The sequence below is a fragment of the Octodon degus genome, unplaced genomic scaffold (genome assembly GCF_000260255.1).
Source record: "Octodon degus isolate 3935 unplaced genomic scaffold, OctDeg1.0 scaffold00218, whole genome shotgun sequence".
Lineage (NCBI taxonomy): Eukaryota > Metazoa > Chordata > Mammalia > Rodentia > Octodontidae > Octodon > Octodon degus.
The window spans coordinates 3,736,934-3,742,635 of NW_004524794.1; the positions used below are offsets into that span (position 1 = coordinate 3,736,934).

General features: G+C 37.8%; 1 pseudogene; it reads right to left on the reverse strand.

Moving 5' to 3' along the window:
• Window positions 1-1,177: 1,177 nt before the first annotated feature.
• LOC101578346 lies at window positions 1,178-3,609 on the reverse strand (annotated as a pseudogene).
• Window positions 3,610-5,702: the final 2,093 nt, after the last annotated feature.

Sequence of the window (5,702 nt, forward strand, 5' to 3'; positions counted from 1 at the left end):
ACTGGTAGCATCTACTTGGATTTGTGCAAGACTCTATGCTTTCAAGTCTCTGCCCTTATTTATGGGTTTCCTCCAAAAATTAATATGCTATACTGGAAGATCATCTACCACCCAGTGTTACTGAGAACCTTTTTGTTCTGCACAGAAGCTATTCTTACTATATCAGAGGATACACACTCACCCCAGGCCAAGGGTGAGTTAAATACGTAGGATGCATGTTCTTAGTGTGTTATGACTGATTATGGTATAAACTGTTGCCAGGATTACTGTTAACTCTCTCATACTACAGATAAATCAGGGGATTTCCATACATACACATAGACAGTAATTTATAAGCCAGTAGTTCTCTATTATTACTATTAGGCAAAAGAATTACCCAAAATTTGTGTTAAAACTAAAGATGTTCTATATCTACCTGCACAAGATTGTTAGGCTGAATTCAAGATTGTGCATATTTATAAACTTTATAGATTAATCTGATTTATATCATCTTAGAAGGATCCTTCAGAAAAGCGATTTAAAACCAACAATGGAATAAAAATTTTATTTTATTTTATTTTATTTTAAACACAGCTGTATTTATTACCCCTTAAAACAAAATGTGACCTGGGCACTCCACTTCACAGGCCTTGTTTCAAATAATTTTTGAAACAGCCCTGCGATGCCTCTAGGAAGTTGTTTCTCCCTCAAAACAGTACTTTTCTTTGGAAAACAAGCCCGTGTAACTCCTGACATCAAGTTTTCAGTATATCTTACTTCTAGAAGCCTAGGACCTGTGGATTTGAAACTACTGGGGAAAGTTTAAAAAAAGATCATATTCCTTTAAACATCAAGGAATCTCAACACTTCAGAGACACAAGATTTGGTCTACTAAGGAATCTGGCTCAGTAACTAAGTACTTCAAACCTCACAAAGTTAAAAGTTATATTACATCTTACCACAAACATCTCAACCTATTAAAATAAACCAAGGTGAAACTAGAGAAAGCACAGCTAGTTCTGCTTTAGTGGCTAAAATATCACAGTATTACTTAAAAGTAGAAAGAAATCTTATCTTCCCCTTAAAAGCAGTAATCATGCCATATAGACTTGACAAAAAAAATCCTCAAAAATATATATTATCAGAGGAAATGAAGACTGAAGCACTGAGCACACACTAGTGGTTCTTTGGGCCAACCTCAGTGGACTTCTTCCAAGCTCGACATGTCGTCATCTCCTTCAAGGGGTGGCATCTCCTCGTTGACAGCAGCAGCGATGTCGTCAGAGGTGGGGTCGTCCTCACCAATACCTAGACCCAGCTTGATCATCTTGTAAATCCTGCTCTTGTGTGTCTGCGGGTTTCCAGGCTGAAGCCAGAGGACAGCAGTGCAGTTTCATACAGCAAGATGACCAGATCCTTCACAAACTTGTCATTCGTATTGGCCTCAGCCTTTTGCCTCAAGGTCTCAATAATGAAGTGGTCAGGGTTTATCTCCAGGTGCTTCTTTGCCGCCATGTAACCCATCATGCAGTTGTCTCTTAGGGCTTGGTCTTTCATGATTCTTTCCATGTTCGCCATCCAGCCATATGTGCTTGTGACAATACAGCATGGGACATAACTAATCAGTTCAACATGAGCACCTTTTTGACCCTTTTCTCCAAGATGCCTTTCATGATCTTGCACAGGTTTTTTGTTTTTTGTTTTTTGTTTTTCAGTACCAGCGATTGAACTCAGGACCCTGTGCTTGCCAGGTAAGTACTTATTCTCCCCGGCCCCTGGTTTTCAAATTTTGTCTTTTTCTCTTCTGTTTTCTTTCTTTTTTTTCTTCTCTTCATCTTTTGGAAGTTCCAAGCCCTCTTTGGTAACTGACATTAAAGTCTTCCCCCTAAATTCCTTCAGCTGCTGAACACAGTACTCATCAATGGGCTCAATCATGTAGATCACTTCTAAGCTTTGTTTCCAGAGCCATTCCACAAAGGCTGAGTTAGTTACCTGGTCCTTGGTTTCACATGTGATGTAATAGATGTGCTTCTGGTTCTCTTTCATCCTGGTGCAATAGTCATTGAGAGAAACCATCCCATCCCCAGAAGCTGACGTGTAGTAGTGTAGCAGTTCTGAAAACTTCTTCCCATTCTTCATGTACCCAAGCATTATGTTATTAGAAAACTGGTCATAGTACTTCTTATAGTTTTCCTTATTCTCTGCCAGTTCAGAGAACAAGTCTAAGTACTTTTTTTTTAAACCAAATTCTTTCCAATGAATTTTAAAATTTTGCTCTGTTTAACATTTCCCTAGAAATATTTAGAAGGAGATCCTCAGAATCCGCCACCCTTCTGATGAAACTCAGGTACTTGGGGATCAGCTCCTTACAGTTATCCATGATGAAAACTCTGCAGACATACAACTTGATGCTGTTCTTCTTGTTTTCAAATAGGTCGAAAGGAGCTTGTTGTGAGACAAAAAGAAGAGCCCTGAATTTCAACTGTCCTTCAAAGGAAAAATGCTTTGCTGCCAGGTGATCCTCCCAGTCATTGGTCAGGCTCTTGTAGGACTCCCCGTACTCCTCATTAGTAATATTGTCAGGGTTTCTTGTCTAGATGCACTTCATTTTGTCCAGTTCTTCTTGGTTGATATACTTCTCTTTAATTTTCTTCCTCTTCCTCTTCCTCCTCTTCCTCTTCTTCTTCTTCCCCTTCCCTTTTCTCTTCCCCTTTCTCTTCTTCTTCTTCTTTCTTCTTCTTTCTTCTTCTTCTTCTTCTTCTTCTTCTTCTTCTTCTTCTTCTTCTTCTTCTTCTTCTTCTTCTTCTTCTTCTTCTTCTTCTTCTTTTTCTTCTTCTTCTCAGCATCCTTCTTTTCCTTCTCTTCATCAGAACCAACATCTTCTATTTTGGGCTTGTTATCAGGTTCCTTTTCTTTGTCTTCCTTTTTTTCAGCCTCATCATCACTTACTTCTTTATCTTGCTCCTTCTCCACAATAAGAATAATGGGATAATCAATGAAATTTGAATTCTTCTTCACAATCTCTTTTATATTTTTTTTCTTCCAAGTTTGGTCTTCTTTCAGATGTAAGATAACCTTTGTTCCCAGGCCTATAGACTCACCCACATAGCTCCTCATAGTGAAGGACCCTCCTGCTGAGGACTCCCAGGCCTACTGCTCATCATCATTATGCTTGGTGATTACAGTCACTTTCTCAGCAACCAGGTAGACAGAGTAGAAACCCAAACCAAATTGGCCAATCATGGAGATGTCAGCACCTGCCTGCAAAGCCTCCATGAATGCCTTGGTCCCCAACTTGGCTATGGTGCCAAGGTTATTGATCAGGTCATCCTCAGTCATTCCAATCTCAGTATCCACAATGGTGTGGGTGAGATCTTGCTTGTTCGGAATGAGGATAATATGCAGCTCCTTGCCAGAGTCAAGCTTCCTAGGATCTGTCAGGCTTTCATATCTTATTTTGTCCAAAACATTGGATAAATTGGAAATCACCTCCCTCAGGAAGATCTCTTTGTTTGAATAAAAGGTATTGATGATCAGGGATGTCAACTGTGAAATTTCTGCCTGGCAGATGAAGGTCTCTACCTCCTCCTCCTCCATGGGCTGGTTCTGGATCTGGGTCTTCTCCAGCATCTTGACTGAGTGCTGCAACAACCCACACAGTAACCACTTCCAGATGCTGAAGTAACTCAAAAATTTTATTTTAAAAGTGTAAGTGCTCTCAACTAAGTTAAGACCTTAGGGAAATTTGTGCTTTTATAAATAACATATCGTAGGCCTTACAGAAAATTCAGGTTTTAACTAGTGAGCAGAAAGGTGGAATATTTTAAGATATTCAAACTTCTGTGGAATAAACATATTGTCCTAAAGAATATAAAGTTCACTTTGAATTAGTCAGTATAGGTCTCTTATAATGGCAATGGCTTCTGGTGAGTTGCAGCGCTCACATTTAAATTCTTTTGCAACGTGATGTCACCTGTCTTCTCATGTGGAGGCGGAGCTCACTGCTCTGCCCTTCCCAATGGGGGCTTGTTCCATCATTTGCTTTGATTAAAAGAATGTGCCCATGTCACAGATAACAAAGCAAAGAAAGTTAAGTAATACAAATTATGTGGCTAGTAAGTGGCAGAGTCAGCATTAAAACCTGTTTGAACCAATTCCAAAGTCGCTGTACCTGTAGCTATATATTGTTGACATTAATGCATCAAAATTTTGAGAAAGTATCAAAAATAGATAACACCTGGCAAGACCAAGGTCTTGAGTTCAATCCCTGGTACAAAAAAAAAAAAAGTGAAAGTTTCTAGTAAGAATGAATTTAGTTAAAGGTAACAAAGACATCATTTTCAGGTGTAATATGAAATTGTTAAAATATTATTAGCTTTACCAAGTGAAGATGGGATTTGTGGTTTAATTCTCTATAATAAGTAATTTTAGAGCTGGGCATAGAGGCACAGTTTTCAATCCTAACACTTGAGAGGCTGAGGCAGGAGGATTGACAGAGTTCAAGACCACCCTGGGCTACGTGGCGACTCCAAAATCAGTTTGACCTACATAACAAGGCCTTGTCTCACAAAACAAAAGAATAAAAAGAAATTTTGGATCATATAAATGAAATCAAATACTGGCAATCAAATCATCAAATGAAGAATCAGCACAAGACAAATGTCTTCAACAAGTTTAAAAGTTTTCTCAGTATCACGGAGAAAAGCCTATGGACTCAAGCAAACAGTAGCAGAGTGGGATCTCATGTGAAGTGTGCAAACATTAAGAACCGATGAACACAACAGGGCAGATCTTTTTCAGTGAAAGTCATGTTAAGGAGACAGAGTACAGACAGCAAGAAAATGAATTTGCATGCAAAGAAATTATTTCTAGATAATTACATGCAGAGAATAACACCTTAGGTGAATTAGTTTAAAGGCACATTACTATGAAATCATAACTCCTTATTTTTAGCGGTAACTACTGTATGTAGGATGGGTTTAAATGGGTCAAATAAGATCTCTGTTTTATAGGATCCATACTATAAATACATTTACATAAACACTGGAGTGAGAGAATTTATATAATGTGCCACTACCTTTATGTTTAATGAAAGTCTTTCTCCAACATCATAAAATTAAAATATGTTGCCCAATGAGGGTGCATATATATTTTTTTTCATTTACAATTTAAAATGGGAATAAAGAATAAACTTCCAAACACAAATGTTTTAAGGAATTCAGAGCATCATTAAGATGCACTCAAGGATTCTTAAAGATGCATTAAATTTGATAAAGCTGGAAATTCTGATTTCTTTTTTCCCAGTAAAATATATAATTTGTAAACTCAGCAAACATCTGACTATTTTGATAAGGCAGCAAATTCAGTGTGGAAGCAAAGAACACTTTTCAATCTATATCTGATAATTTTATCTCTTAACTCCCACACTGTAAAACTTGTAATTAAAAAGGCAATTAACAAAGAGTATGAAGGATTGATTTCACACGGTCTGCAGAAGTCTGAGCAGCTAAGCCTAAAGAGACCTTGAATCCCTAATTCACATCCTTTTGCTAGGTAGTAATAGTGATTAACATGATACTAGGTTTAAAAAAAAAAAAAAAGAACTAAAAGAAAATTGAACAAAAATCAGGTGCCGGGGCAGTTTCTGATGGATAAGCAAGTTCAATCGCAGTGAAAAATCAATGCAGTGCAAATGGCCCGCTAGACCCCACTCTGGCTTTCTC